The 16,531-nt window shown below is 43.2% G+C and overlaps 1 long non-coding RNA gene and 1 pseudogene across 1 annotated transcript; one reads left to right on the plus strand and one right to left on the minus strand.

Annotated features, from left to right (window-relative positions):
* The first annotated feature begins 921 nt into the window (after positions 1–921).
* Positions 922–2,462, plus strand: LOC139702305 (UDP-GalNAc:beta-1,3-N-acetylgalactosaminyltransferase 2 pseudogene; annotated as a pseudogene).
* A 1,022-nt stretch (positions 2,463–3,484) lies between these two features.
* On the minus strand, positions 3,485–4,403 carry LOC139702306 (uncharacterized). Its single transcript, XR_011704891.1, has 2 exons — positions 3,949–4,403; positions 3,485–3,770 (listed from the first exon to the last, which is right to left on the minus strand). It is a non-coding gene; the product is annotated as an uncharacterized lncRNA (long non-coding RNA).
* Between the last annotated feature and the right edge of the window lie 12,128 nt (positions 4,404–16,531).

Below are 16,531 nucleotides of genomic sequence, written 5' to 3' on the forward strand. Positions count from 1 at the left end.
CAGCTAGTTACAATATTAAGAACTTTACTTTGAAGAATTTTAGACACAGCCAGGCGCAGTGGCACACGCTTGTAATCCCTGCAGCTCAGGAGGCTCACACAGGAGGATCTTGAGTTCAAAGTCAGCCTCAGCCAAATTGAGGCACAAAGCAACTCAATGAGACCTTGTCTCTAAATGAAATACAAAATAGTGCTGGAGATGCATCTCAGTGGTCAAGTGCTCATGAGTTCCATCCCTGGTACCCCCCCAAAATATTTTTTTTCAGACACATTCACAAGAAAACACAGACTTAGGTGATTATGGAATGAATTACAGCTAAGTTGGAATATATTACTAACCTCTTGCTCCAGAATTTCAGCATAGGAAAAGTCTGTGGCTCCCACCAGAAACTAGAATAGGAAATAATAACTATTTCAAGTAGAAAATTATCTTTGTAGGAAAAAATACCATTAAAAAGTGCAAGAAGCAATGCACTGGGAAAATATCAGCAGCAAGTGTCACAAATAGTTAATTCCTTGTTGATTTTAAACTTCTTAAGCTGGGGGCAGTGGTACATGCCTGCAGTCCCTGTGACTCAGAAAGCTGAGGCAGGAGGATCCCAGGTTCAAGGCCAGCCTGGAAAAATCAGTGAGACTATGTCTCAAAATTAAAAGGGCTGGGGAATCTAGCCCAGGGGTAGAGTGCCTCTGGGTCCCATTCCCCAGTACCACCCCAAAACAAAAAATACCCCTATAAATGGAAGAGAAAAATTCTAAGATCCTGAAAAGAAAAATGGGCAAAGAAAATGACAGGTGGGGCGCCGCTGCCCGCGGTCGGAGGCTGGCGAGACGCGGGCCGGAGTCGCCCGCTGGGCCGGGCGCGCGCGGGGCCCTCGCTGTCGGCCGGGACGCAGGGGAGCCCTGCGCGCGGCGGGGCGCGAGGGGGAGCGGCTGGGCGGCCAATGCGAAACTGGCTGGTGCTGCTGTGCCCGTGCGTGCTCGGGGCCGCGCTGCACCTCTGGCTGCGGCTGCGCTCCGCGCCGCCCGCCCGCGCCCCCGGGGCCGGCGCGGCAGATTCCCAGGCCTTCTTTCATCAGTGGAAGTCCAGTCACTATGATGTGGTGGTGGGTGTGTTGTCAGCTCGAAGTAACCGTGAGCTCCGGGATGCTATAAGAAACACCTGGCTGAAGCACTCTCTGCGTCACCCAGCCCTGAGTCAGCGGGTGCTTGTGAAGTTCATCATAGGTGCTCGGGGCTGTGACGTGCCTGTGGAGGACCGAGAGGACCCCTATTCCTGCAGACTGCTTAACATCTCCAACCCAGTTTTGAATCAGGAAATCGAGGCATTCAGCCTTTCTGAGGAGGGTTCATCAGGACTCTCCGAGGCCCGGGTCGTCAGCGTGAGCTTCCGAGTGCTCCACCCGATTGTCATTACCAGCCTGGGAGTGTTCTATGAAGCCAGCGACGAGGGTTTCCAGAGAAACATCACGGTCAAGCTCTACCAGGCGGAACAGGAGGAGGCCCTCTTCACTGCGCGCTTCAGTCCTCCGAGCTGTGGCGTGCAGGTGAACAAGCTGTGGTACAAGCCCGTGGAGCAGTTCATCTTACCCGAGAGCTTTGAAGGGACCGTGGTGTGGGAGAGTCAAGACCTCCACGGGCTCGTGTCGGGAAACTTGCACAGGGTGACCGTGCATGACGGTGGCGGAGTCCTCCGGGTCATTACTGCTGGGGAGGGTGCACTGCCTCATGAATTCATGGAAGGTGTGGAAGGAGTTGCAGGTGGCTTCATTTACACCATTCAGGAAGGTGACGCTCTCTTGCGTAGCCTTCACTCTCGGCCTCAGAGACTCGCTGATCACATAAGGAGCCTCCATGAGGAAGATGCCTTACTGACAGAGGAGAGCAGCGTTCATGGTGACATTGTTTTTGTGGATGTTGTAGACACTTACCGAAATGTTCCTGCAAAATTATTGAACTTCTATCGATGGACTGTGGAAACCACCAGCTTCAGTTTGTTGCTGAAGACAGATGATGACTGTTACATAGACTTAGAAGCTGTGTTTAAAAGAATTTCCCAAAAGAATCTGGATGGGCCTAACGTTTGGTGGGGAAATTTCAGATTGAATTGGGCAGTGGACAGAACTGGAAAGTGGCAAGAACTGGAGTATCCCAGCCCAGCTTACCCTGCATTTGCGTGTGGGTCAGGGTATGTGATCTCCAGGGACATTGTCAACTGGCTGGCAAGCAACTCGGATAGATTAAAGACCTATCAGGGTGAAGATGTAAGCATGGGCATTTGGATGGCAGCCATAGGACCTAGAAGATACCAGGACAGCCTGTGGCTGTGTGAGAAGACCTGTGAGACAGGAATGCTGTCTTCCCCTCAGTACTCCCCTCACGAGCTGACAGAGCTGTGGGAACTAAAGGGAATGTGTGGTGACCCTTGTCAGTGTGCAACAAGGTGACAAGAGATTCACACGGGCTGCGTGAAGACAAGGGCAGGTGGATGATAATCTCCATGTAAGTCTGAGAAGAGCAGCCATGGTTGGCAGTAGAATAGATAGTCTTTCAGGAGAGCCCTGGGCTGGCACCTTCACCTGAACCAGTGTGGTACTAATTGTGCTGATTTCCTTCTTTTAAAAAAAAATCAATTAATAACTGTAGTTTTTATTTATATATTGGAAAATGATTTAAAATTACCAAATTGTTTTATAAAAGGAAAAGTATTTCTAAATCATGATTAATAGTTCATCTGAGTTTGAATTTCTGCCTGGATTGCATAGGTCTGTATGGCTTGATTAGACAACACACGCCAAAAAACTCACAAATACTGTGTGCTTACTTACATGAGCAGTGATCACTTATACCAAAGTTTTGGGTTTCTGGAAATAATGTCAGATTTTGTGGCTCTTGAATGAAATGGGCAGTTTGACCTTGGAAAGGAACTGATATAATTCTCAGTCATCGACCTGGCTTAAATATGTTCATTTACTTAGACTAATATCCATGGTTTTTTGTTAATGCTTTTTTTTTTTTTTGGTCATTTAAGATAAATCCTGAAGATAAATGTAGTACTCCTGTTAAAACACATTTTTATGAATATACTTCTTAGGGTTTTTGTGTCATAGGGAGGATTTTGCTTTCATCATTGACCCCTGGATAAGTTGGTCAGAGCTGGGAACCTGCGAATACTATGCTAAGTTTAGGTATAACTATGGAGAAAAGCCTGTGGATTGCCTTGTTAAGGACTCTCAAGATAGTATACCTGAGAAGAAAAAATAGCAGGCATATGATAGTAAAGGATGTGCCTCCCTGAATTTAAGGGACACTTCCCCACGTGACCAAATCATTTCGGTAACCTTTTAAAATAGTATCAGTAGAGAATTTCATTAAAACTAGTCTATGACAGACATTAACTATATTCAGATGTTATTAGACTAGCTAGTTTCTATTTAATAATCAATAGTGAGGAGCTATAAAAATACATATGAAGTAAGATCAGAAGATCATGAGTAGTCAAAGCCTTTATTACTGCTATTATATACAAGCCTACAAATGGTCTCTTCCTGGTGAAAAGTACATCCTTTGAGCAAGCTGTAAAACCTCATTTGACAGTAGAACTGTTCCAGCAAATCATTTCTTCCCAGCGAACCCCAGTCACGATGAACAGTCAAGTCACTAAATTTTTAAAGCTGATTGTTACCATCTCACTAGTAGACAATCTCCATTTTCCACAGAATAAAACTGTAATGACTGTAGGTCATTTCCTAGTTCAATTTCTCTGCCCGGCATCTAAAATTAGAACAAAGGTAGGGGGTAAGACAGACCTGACAAAAGATGACCTCCATGCCACAGGTTACTCAAAGTCTAATAAATATGTGCTCCCTGCTCAGAACTGGACCATGTTAGACAGTTTAATCATGTCTTACTGTGGAGGATTGAGTTTGACTGTCTATTGGGGGTGGCTTACCTTGGGACTTTCATAGGACAGCAGAAGTTCTGACACAGGAACTTTGAGAAGACGTGACAGGAATGCCTTCACCTTTTGAATGGTCATGGAGCCTATCAAAGAAAAGGAAGATGTCTCAAAGGACAGCTACCTGTAAAACCAGGTCACATAATGAGACCAAGCTGCAATGATAGCTGTCCCTGTCAGGTATCAATTCACTCAGGAAAATAAGTAGAGGTAGACTTGTGTCTTTCTACCACTTACTTGAGTCATTTGGGAAACTCGTGGAAGTGAAGTCAGTGTTTGACCCAGGTGCCCCTAACAGTTTTCGTGCCATTTCAGTAGGTATTATTCCTTAATCTGATAAACCAGAAATTAGATTCTCAGCTCAGAGGAAAAGACAGGTGAAATAATGGTTTTCTTTGTAAGTCTTTGTAATTACTTCTTCTGAGTTACTTACTGAAAGAAGCTTGGAGTGGGCTTAGGTGCCCTGAGGAGATAGCTCATCCTCCTCTGGGAAGGGAGGGTGTAGACTGAGATGGACAAGGTCCAGCATAGCTATCCTGTGATTATCAAAAATGTGTCCCATGTTACACACACAAGCAACCACCAGGCCTGGAATGTAATTTAACTGAGCAAATGCTTTGGTCTGTTCAGAACATGGTATGAACTTCTTTCCAAAGATGGGTTGTGGTAAATAGTAGAGATTTAATTATGAAAACCAGTTTCTTTGAAGCTTTAGCTGGAGGTACAGCAATAGTGTGGTGTTCCCACAAATATCACGACATAGTCAAATGAGTATTTTTCTATCAATCATTTTTGTAAAAGCTGTGTGTTTTTATGCAACTTGTGATAATAAATGTGATCTTTATTTTAGAATAAAAAAAAAAAAAAGAAAATGACAGGTGGAAAAGGAATTTAGAATAGTTCCTAAACATATGGAGACAGTCATTCATGATGGCAGAAATACCAATTGACAAAATAATTAAGAATGATAGCATACTACTTGACAGGAAGAAAAGCATCTTCATATTTTTTTTAGAAATTAATACCACTTCTGTAGAGAACAATCTGGCAGTGGTTGTCAGAAATTTAAATGTATATATCCCTTTACCTAGTAATTTCTCTTTGGGGAATTTATTCTGTATAGATACTCAAATATGGGTAAAATGACTTCTGTAGAGAAGTATGGAATTTCACTTGATTTCTAGTAACAGAAAGTAGCAAAATAGTAAATAACTACCCAGAGTGCCTAATAGATTATGACAAATCAATACTAAGAAGCCATAAAAGGGGGATTTGTATATGTATTAATGTGGGATCATCTTTAAGGTATATTGTATAGTGAACATGCAACATGCCCAATAATATCCATCTTATGCTTATAGAATTGATATATGTTTGCACTTGTGAATGCATTAAGTGTTTTTGGAAGTATACCTAAAAGACTAGGAAGTGTTTTGGGAAATACAAATAGGTGCCAGAGGGAGAAAAAGACACCTTTTGCTTTTTATGAGTTTGGGTTCTGTACCATGTAGTAATTTTGAAGTGATTTTGCTATGTGTATTTTACTTGTTGTAGTGGTTTTATGAATTCCTTTCTCATTTTTCGATCAACCTGAATCCTTGGATAAACACTTCAATATCATAATGTTATATAGTTCTGTGTTGGGAATGAAGTATGTCAAAATTTGAAAAAAAAATGGAAAATGCAATCATATCATAATAAATCTTTACCATATAGAATTTATAAATGCTGTTTTCATATTGCCTTCAAACTTTTTTAAAAAAATAAAAGTCATAAAACATTGCATCTTAAATGGAATTCCACTTCCTTCTTTCACATCCAATTTCTCTCCTCTTCCCTCCGGGAAGAGGTCTATATGACTTTGGTAGATTCCTTTTACATCATTTGTTAGCAGTTGACACACCTATGTGGTGGCATCAGATCACACCAATTACCATCAGAATGAACTGAAGATGGAAGGCAAGTTTCTTGGAGTTCAAGTGACTGCGACGTTTGGTTTCTATGGCAACAATATAAATTATAAAGATTCTTGAACTTTTTCTGAGAGCTCTAAGAAACAAATCCAGTGAAAAACAAATTGAGATCAAAGGTGCAACTATCCGGCTGAGAACTTCCATGGAACCAGAATGCCTTGGTGTCAGTCTTGAAGGAACCCCTCATCTCCTCTAGTCACAGGGCAGATAGGGCTGAGTACCAAGCCAAGGACCTGAATGTAAATACTGCTGAGTTTTATGTCAATTAAATTTACGACAATACCAGGTCACTAACTCCAAGGGAAGGACACTGATGTGGAAGCAGTGGAACCTTGAGGCCTGGAATAAGGACATTTGGGCAGATGCTGAGAGCTTTGGTTCCCTGAACATCTTTAAATAGGAAGCCACACTTGTGCCTAAGGGGACTGGCCTTCCATTGACTGAGTGACTCTACATTTAGGCCAGATGTCTCATAACCTGGTATTGATCCTCCTCAGAACTCAGAGCCTTACCTCATAATAAGAGTTAGACCCTGGGGACTGGGGGTATAGCTCAATGGTAGAGTGCACACATAGCATGCCCAGGGTCCCAGGTTCAATCCCCAGCACACACAAGGAAGTTAGATCCCAAGTAGCCCAGATGCAGAAGCAAAAGCCATCTGCAAGGAGGTAGTCTGTACATTAAAAAGTTGCACACATCATCAGTGTGCATTGGCAGATCCTGGGGAACAAGCATGGCAATGTGTACTAAAGACCTTAAATGAGGGAGGGTTAAATCAAGGCTTGGTCTGGCTAAAATCACTGGCACTCAGCTGGGATTCAGTGAGTTGTCTTGGGAGTGTTAATATCTTTCTAGGTTTGGCTAATTGAGGCCTGGCCTCACCTCAGACTGTATAGTTAATATTTTGAAAGCCCTAAATTCCTTGGCACTTGGTAGAGCCTCACTACTCAAAATGTAGCCTGTGAACCAGCAGCATCTGCATCACTGGGAGAGACATTAAATTGCAGAATCTCAAGGCAAAATCCAGACCTTCTTCTCTTTTTTTAATGTTTTTAGTTGTTGACGGATCTTTTATTTATTTATCTATTTATTTATTTATTTATTTAGTTAGTTATATGCAGTGCTGAGGATTAATCCCAGGGCCTCACCCATGCCAGGCAAGCACTCCACCACCAGATGTTCTGGATCAGAATGTTAGTAAGATTGCCATATATTCATATGCACATCACACATTAGAATTTGAGAAGCATTGTTTCAGAAGAAGGAACCCCAAACTCAGTGAGATTGCTGAAATGGGGCTGCTATGTGTTACTTTCTTTGGGACTACGCACTATCCATAATGCCTGAGTGATCCCAGAGGATACAACTGCTCCGGAACAATTAAGACATATATTGGTGAGGAGGCCTCTAGCTGGGCTGGGGAGGCTAGTGAGAGGCAGTTTCTAAATTTCCTCCGCATGTTCACTGGCATTTTTATCCTCGTTACCTTAAAATGTATACTACCATATGTAGGATGGGCTTTTTATTATCGCTTTGGTCCAAGTGATTAGGCCTTGGCCAATAGCCTAGGCTTCTACGGACTAATGGAAAGTTCCATAGCTGACTGCTGCCTAGGGTGACCAAGATAGATAAGAAGTCCCTCTGTAGAGCTCTGTTTTAATCCCAGCTTTGTGCTATACAGCGCAGCTTTCTTTGCCATCAGAGTTGATTGGTATACCCAACAGAAAGTAACTCCACCTGAAAGACCCTAAAATAGGGGAAATCCTTTCCCATGTACATGCAGTTACTGTTGCTGTGTGAGACCTGGAGGGGAGGACTTCTCTTTACCTTCCTCTGGTCACCCTGCCTAGCTTGAGGATCTAGAAGTAAAAGAGAAAAAAAAAATTGAATTTTCACATTATAGTTGTGGCATTGGAACTGTGCCTGCAAGCCAACCCCTGATGGTGAGGCTGACCTGAAAGGACCCATGCAGATGGGTTCCTAGATGATGCCCTTCTGTCTGGGCTTCAGGTGCTTTCTGGGAAAGGAGCAACCACCTAAATTTATGGAGAACATTGAAGAGTATCATTCAAAACAGGTATCAATCTTATAGAAATCAGAGACAGAAAGATTCTCAAATGCCGCAGTCTGGCTGGGCACAATTCAGGAGCCACTTGTCAAAAGAAACAAACTTTATTTTTAGAACACACACACCAAACCACACAGCTCTTCAGGAAAACCTTCAGAGCCCAACTGCCACCACCAGCTTCCCACAAGCCTCTCAACCTCCCCCACTCCTCCTGCTCTTGAGATCAATTGGCTGGGTCGCATGGGAAGAGCCAAAAAAAGTCCCCCAATGAGCAGCTCCGTGGTCTGAAAGGGCGGGGAAACAACCCAATGAGCATCACCGCAGAGGAGCCAATCAATTGGCAGCTAGAAGTTTGCTGGGGCCGCTGTTAGCCAATCATCAGCTGGCAGCTGGAAGTTTGCTGGGGCCCCTTGGGGCTGTGGCTCTCAACACTTAAAGAATAATGATTTTGTTGTAGGGGCCGGGTGTGGTGGCGCATACCTGTAATCCCAGCAGTTCAGGAAGCTGAGGCAGGAGGATCATGAGTTCAAAGTCAGCCTCAGCAAAAGCGAGTTGCTAAGTAACTCAGTGAAACCCTCTTTCTAAATACAAAATAACATTGGGGATGTGGCTCAGTGGTCAAGTGTCCCTGAGTTCAATGCCTGGTACCAAAAAGAAAAAAGAAAAATAATATTTATTTGGGAATAACAAAGTATAGCAGTGGGAGTACTTGTACCATGGCAAACTATGAGCATATTCAAAGAGGTTGAGGGAAGGTGAAGCTTTTAAATACAAAATGAGGATTATATCAAACATTTTGAAATAATAATCTTTGATCACAAATGATTAATAACAAGGACAGCTCCAGTCTGAGGTGGCACAGATGGTGGCTGAGCAGGCATCCTGGCAGAAGTACTTTTCGAATGAGGTTGTGGTGGCCTTGTCAGGTCTCAGGTTCTGGCAGAGTCTTCTGTGGTGGTTACTACCAGGCAAACACGCCTAAGAAGGCTTCCTTCGAAATCTCCCAGCTGCATTTACTTTTTGTTTCTGTTGTTAGGGTTGACACAAGGGACGCCATTTTGACTCAGTCAACTTCGATATCTCCCCCACCCAGGTGTACACCAGGTTAACAGCCCGGATCCAGGAAAGGTTGCACCTAGCCAGCCCTTCTCAAGAGTGCATATCAGTCACCTGAGAGATCTTGTTGCAATGCAGATTCTGAGTCTGTAGATTTGGGATCCAACCATTTTTAGGGGAAAGGAACTATTTTAGACCCTTTTTCCTCACAGTGGGGTATGCAGCCCAGCAGCTGCTGCATTACCTGAAATAATTTCCCACACCTATAATAGAAAGAAGAACTGCTTTTCAAACAGTCATGGGTCAACCAATGGGGGACCAAACTGCAGGAGGTCTAGTTCAGGTGTGCTGGAGCTGTCTGTGTGTTCCAAAGCTGTCACATAGGGCAGCTGTGACAAGTTTCAAGCTAAGGACGTATGCACCATCATCTGGAGCACAGCTTTCTTGTACTCAGAGTGACAATTCCGTGTCCTCACGCAGACCCTTGCAGCCGTGTCCACAGTCGGTCCTATGTACTCAGAGTCTTCATGTCTCTGAACTAGGGGAGTACTATTAGGTCTGGGAAAGGATTTAGGCTGCACCTATGCACCCAGAAATTGAATTCAGTTGTCTTCTCTGGCTCCTAAAATTAGACTACACATCACAATGTCTAGTGCTCCTGCAGGAATCCAAGAGCCTACAGCTACAAGGAACCCATGGGGACTCAGAACACAAGTCCTGACAGAGCAACCCCTAGCCTCAGGACTTCCCTAAGCAGAATTTTGATCAGCTCCTGCCTTGGCATCACCTCAAAATGCCTAGGTCTGGATCCTGGTTCCTTTTGACTGATTCTGACCCATGAAAGTAGGACATCTGCCCCAACCCTCTTGCTTAGCATCCTAGTCCTCTCTGTCCCAGTGTTCCCCAGGCCTTCACAGCCCAGAGTGTCAGTGGAAGCTACCATTGCACATACAGATTCCCAGGCTGGAGAGGAAAGCTCTGGAAGCTACAGACCTGATGGAAGGGATTTTTCTCTCTTCCCATTCTCCCAGTGTCTGGCAAATTCAGAACCTGACCAGAACCTGGTGGGAGAAGGTGGGGCTCTGAGGAGGCCAAGGAGCTGGGACAATTTCCTGAGCACTTAATCTCCTTTGTCCCAACACACCAACTGTTGGAATCTTGGGAGCAGAGAGGCAATCTTATCCCTGGGGCACTGGAGGGTGTTCCTAATGATGCCAGCCCAAAGGCTCGCTACATAGGCACATAGAGGCCAATACTAAGGCATCGGTTTTTGCAAAAAGAATGAGGCTTATTGTGAGGTCAGCCAGCAAGAAGTCAGAGCAGTAAGTTCAGATCTGCCTCTGGGATCAGTTGGGATTAGTGGAATTTATAGAAAGGGAGAAGGTGTTTGTTGGCTGGGTGGCGAGAAGGGGAAAAATTAGGGTTTTGGGCACAGGCCTAGATGGTCATCCTGCCTCTTCACAGGTTGTATATTTCTTTTCCAGGTAGTTATCAAGTTCTGTGGGGTAGCAGGGAAGTTAAGCTTTAAACCTCAAAAAAGTCACTGGCTGATGGGGCTGGCTTTTCTGCATAGGTCCATTTTTGAATAGCTGGTTATAAATTTTCTTTAAGTGGATTCTGGAAAAACAACTTAAGGACTCTGTTACTTAGGAAGTGTATATTAGGGTTTCTTCTGGCCTTTGACATCTTCACTTCCATCCTATGGCCCCAGTGAAACCCGGGGCAGGATTCTGAAGCCAACAGTCTCACTGGACCAAATACCACAGCCTCCCTGGTCTTCTCCAGGTACTTAGAAGAGAATTTCCCTTTTTTTAAGGAGTTAAATATATTCTTTAATTTAGGGTTAAGATAAATTGAGCAAAGTTGATGTGTAAAGAGCTTACAGAGACCCCACTCCTGTCTGGAACTTGTTGCCCCACAGGGACCATAGTTCTTCCTTGGGTAACAGAGGGGACACTGCCATCCCTGCCCAGGAAATAGTACCAATGTGTGTCCCAGAGCTCAGATTTATGCCTCAGCCCAGCTTGCAGCCTGCCCCAAATGAAGTCTGTGGGTTCCCATGGATTCAGCAAAGAGAGGATTCCAATTAAGATCTGGTCTGAGAAGCCTGAGAGGAAGTGGCTGCTGGGATTTGCATTGGAGAAGAAACTGTCTTGGTTCTTCTCTGCCTTGCTCCTGTCCATGGAGACCTGTGACCAAGTTCTTCTTCTTCGAGAAGATTCTCCTGGCCTCAGTGCCCTGTCGACCTGCCCACCTGCCCATGCTGCTGGGCTGGCCCCGTCCAAAGGCCAAGGCTGAAGATAGTCAGGGGGACTGATGGGCTGTAGCAGTTCAAAATGTGGATGCCGATGCCTACCCAGGACTAGCTCCCCCTCTCCTTTCCAAAGCATTTCTTTTTTCTACATTTTGTTACATCACCAGATTCCCTCCAAGTTATGTGAACAGATTTAAACAGATGTCAAAGTGATATCGATTTAGTATGGATTTGTAAGAATGAACCCTTCATACTGCCCAACCTGCATCCCTAAAATATCCACCAGCCTTACAAAAGAGTGGTTAGCACTTTTGAAGCTGCTCTGGAACAGAAAAGGGAAGTAGCTCTTTATTCTAATGCCCTGCATGTCACTTAGCATGAAGTGCTTTTCTGCCTCTAGTGAGAAAATCATATCATGTTCCTCCTTCACTCTATTGAGATGGAGGATCACATTGATTTTCACATATTAAATCTTTCATTCTCAGATAAATGTATGTGTGTATGTATTTTCCCCTTGATACAATTATGTATAGCATTTCTGGGACCAGTGATAAAAAACACATTTGCTACACTGCACTTGATTTGCTAATGTTTAGTGAAGAATTTTGCACCCATGTTTATTAGAGTGGCCTAATGTTCATGTGAAATAAGGAATGTCCTTTTTCAGTACCCTGGAGAATTTTGTGTAAGAATGAAATTATTTGCTCCTTAGACGTTTGATAAAACTTGCTGGTGAAACCATTTGAGCCTAATGATTTCTGTGTGAAGAGATTTTTAAGTTCCCATTGGAAGTATGGTCTAGAACTGGGGACCCACATTCTGGAATCCCGTTATCACCCCACATTTCCGAAAGGAAGTGTATGCCTGGGCAGAACATGGGCTCCTTCCTACCTGGATTGACCTAGCTACTCCACTGGTGCATGTTCCTCCTGCTGATAACAAGCTGACACAGAGTCCTGGAGATGGCAGAGTTGCTCACAAACACTAGCAGAAACATGGTGGTTCACAGGAGTAAATACAAATTCCAAATGTAAATGTTCTTTCCCTATTCATAAAGCTTCTGCTACTATCACCACTCATGGATTCATAGGATGCCTTGTTTATTGCCATAAAACTTTAGCTCCAAACAAGGAACTCATCTTACTGCAATGGTACACCAAGATGCAGGTTGCTAGGGTTGACAAGGGACTCCAGGAAAGTGGGGAGCTGAAGCTCCAAACCTCAGTGTTTGTGTTCCAAAAAAAGAGAAATTACAGACTCAAAAAGCCATGCAGGAGAGCTTCATTATAAGTAAAAGTAGAGTAAGGCTCAAACAAAGAGCACTCCTGAGTGGGTCTTCTCCCAGCTGAGAACGACAAATGGAACAATGCTGTCTCCAAATGGATTGGTGTTTTAGGGGTGCCCTGAGAGCTGGGGTCCACCTTCAGCACTATTTGACAATCAGGGTTCAACTCCTTCATGTCAGGTGGTAGAGTTTTGGGCTCTAGTTGGTCCTTTCCAGAACTGTCATGGTGTCCACCTAGGGAGGGGAGTGTTATTTACGAGTCAATCCTATGTTAATGTGAGAATTGGGACACCTGTGTCCATCAATTCTAGCTTTACAATGACCTCAACTGACCCTGTCAAGAGTTAGGAATAGCCCCCATTAAACCTTTGATGTATTTCTTATTTGGCTCCTTTTGTTTTCTCTTTATTTGTATACTTGTTGTTTTCCTGCATTATCTGAGTACCCACTTGCCTTAAAATTAATTTAAAGAAAACCTTAAAAGTAACTTAAGGAAAACCCATGACCTTGCCCTGATATTGGCTTGCATTTCATTTCTCACAATTCACTGCTACTTAACATCTCTCACCCTTTGAAACTGGCAGGCTGCATGGCAGATGAACAGGAGTGCCCCTGCCTTCCACAGGGACCACACAGGAAAGCAGGTAGAGGGCAGTCACATAGGCAGCTTTGGCAGGGTGCGCCACTCCTCAGCTATAAACCAGCCAGACTTCGTTAAACTTCATAAATTTCATCATGGATCTTCAACAGCCCCATGGCGCATTGGACAAATATTCTCACAGATGAGAGATTAAAGCAGAGCACAGCAGTCAAGGTGCCCCAACATGAGAAAGTAAGGGGGAAGGAATGCAGGTCCCACCCCCCTGGGTCAGGGCTCCTATCTACTAGGTGGCAAAGAACCAGGCACACATGGGCAATTCCCTGGTCAGGCACCACGCTGTGGCTTCACCAGACTGAGGTTCTAATGGAGTTGGTGTCTGCTGGAAAGCTTTAATTCAACAAGTTAGCTTTAACAGGAAAGCAAAAATTCTAATCACCAAAATATCCCCTTTACTAAAAATGTTACTGTACAAAATTCTGATTTATTTTCAGATTTAAAAAAATGTAATCACATCATTAAATATTATTACAGCATAATATTAGAAACAACCCCAAATGCAAACATGACATTCAATTTCTCACAAAACATGTTTATTAAGATGTATCATTTCTATACTTTACAGGGTATATCATAGCAATTCAATATATGTATACAAGTTTCATCATGCAACACTGAATCTCCCCCCAGGAGGTCACTATAGTGTAATCTCCCTTTAGTTTTTTGTGATTAATATCTTTGGATAGAATTCATACTGTGGCAGAGCCAGAGAGACTGTCTCTGAGTGTCCTTCAAGAATGGGGACATTCTAGCATTTCAAGCAGGTATTGATGTAGGACAGAGGAGACTGGACACTTGAGAAATGTGCAGGAACAAGGTTTATTTAAGCTGGTGTAATCCAGAGAGGCTAATGCCAAAAAATCCCTGGACCCCAGGTATGGAAGTTCTCTGGGATTTCTACTCAGTGAATGGTTACACAACACAATGGCTAACATAATAGTTACTTTTTCTTCCATGTTGTTAGATTGGACAGAGGTTTCACAAGATTTTACTAAGAAAAGAGAAAGAGTAACTTTTGTACATCAACAAGTTTGATTGCTGACATAACTTTTTTTTAAGTTGTAGATGGGCACAATACCTTATTTTATTTTTATGTGGTGTAAGAATCAAACCCAGTGCCTCACACCTGCTAAGTAAGTGTTCTAACACTGAGCCACAACCCCAGCCCTGCAGACCTAACTTTTACAAGAAAGAGAAACCTGACCTTTACAATAAAGAGGAGCTAAACCACAATGAGCTCTCTAGAAATCCTGTTGACTTCCAAAAAAAAAAAATCTTGTTTACTAGGAGAAAGGCTTATATATTACAATTAAGGTGGGGATCTTTTGGACACTACATCATTTGGAGTATTTGGAGTATTTGTGATACATCGTTACCCCCTCTATGCTCATTATTTAACCCTTTAAATCAAAAAACATCATCTTCTAGGCTTAAAATTTTATATAATGCCATAATCTTAATTTCTCCCTCCATGTTTCCCTCCTCCCGCCCCCCCCCTCTCTCTAACAGCTGCTTCTATAGTTGACCCAATAGTTTCATTGTAAAGGGGAGACAAATATGAAAGCAATAAACAATAGCATAATCCATACTATGTCAATTAAACTTTTCAATCCACCAAGAATAGAAAAACCATCCTCCAAAGAGTGAGCTTGGTTCCCAAGCCTTAATGCCCTTTCAGGTTTGAACTAGTACATGTGGTAGTTGTTTTTTTTTTTTTTTTTTTTCAATTTAATTAATAAGTTTAAATTTTATATAAGAAAAGTATACATATTTTTATGACCATTAAAGTGTCTAAACTTCCTTTTAAGCCTTAGACCTTTATGAATTTTTTTCAATTAGTTATATATAACAGCAGAATGCATTTTGACTATTAAACACAAATGGAGGCAACTTTTCATTTCTCTGGTTAGACACAGTGCACAGTCACCCCATTCCTGCAATCATACATGTACATAGATTAATACAATCCACCTCATTCCACCATCCTTCCCACTCCCATATCCCCTCCCCTCCCACACTCCCCTCTGCCCAATCCAAAGTCCTTCCCATCTTCCCTTGCCCCGCCCCCCATTATGGGTTAGCTGTGTGTTTGGTGGTTGTCAGTCCTGTAGTAAAGACCAAGGAAAGGACTGTGTATATGACAGAAGTAAGGGGTGGCAATGCACCACAGTATGAGAGCCCTCTTACAGGATGAAACAGTCCATTTGTCCTGTTGCTTAGTTTATTTTCCTCCTTGCATTGATCAGCCAGCCCTCAAGTGGCTGAAGCAGGGCTACTGTTTCATCAACTTTGGTGTGTGCAGGCTAGCCAGCTTCCAGGGTGACCAGAGCAGGGCAAGTGTCCTTCTGATCCTCAAGCTTCTCTGGTGTTTCCTTCTTCCTGATGGTCAGCTGAAGGGGAGCAAAAGAATGTATATGAGATTCTATTACAGACAGTCTAAAAACAAACCAAAAAGAACAAAATATTACATAATACATCATGTATATGTGTGCGAGTATATACATGTGTATGTGTGTGTGTGTGTGTGTGTGTGTATACACACAAACACATACATTTGGTGATACTGTATAGAGGAGTAAAAAAGTTGTGGACACTGCTCCCTGTGTGTGCAGCAGAAGTCGGGGATATCCCGGGAGGCTTGAACTACATAGATTTATCTCAATGTAACATTAAATAAATTTGAAAAGAGCTTTTAATTCCATGAGCCTGACCCAACATTTCATGCTTTGGTTTATGATCTTCCATATATTATTATTTCCTCTAAAAACATGATGTAAATTTCAACTCCCTACCTCACAGGTCAGTTATCATCCAAAGGTGCACTTCTAGGTGTGTCACCTTTAGTCTGAGAATATATTTCTGCATGGAAATATTGCTGAATGCCTACCTGGCTCCCAAGGTGAGGTAGTGCAGAACAACTTGATTTGCCCATGGCTTATTGTCGGGAGCTGCCTTGGATGCAGACGCCTTTAAGCCCTGATGCACGGGGTTCTGAACAATTATTGCATTCAGTCTGGTAGGGCAGTGCCAGGTTGCAGTAATGTGGGCGTCACCCCAGCTCAGATAACAAGGCATGGCTCCAGGTGTAGGCATCACCCACTGGGGTTGAGTTACACTCATCTGTTCCCTTGTATTCCGACCCCTTTGCCCTTTTTGGGATAAAATGTTCTATGGAAACTCCCCTTGTGTGTCTCCTATGTAACAATAAAGAATTCCAGTGGCTCTATGTCTTTCCATGGGCCCTTATGTTCACAGAGCCATCCCCGGATTATTGAAAAGGTAC

Source organism: Marmota flaviventris, chromosome 17, assembly GCF_047511675.1.
Source record: "Marmota flaviventris isolate mMarFla1 chromosome 17, mMarFla1.hap1, whole genome shotgun sequence".
NCBI lineage: Eukaryota > Metazoa > Chordata > Mammalia > Rodentia > Sciuridae > Marmota > Marmota flaviventris.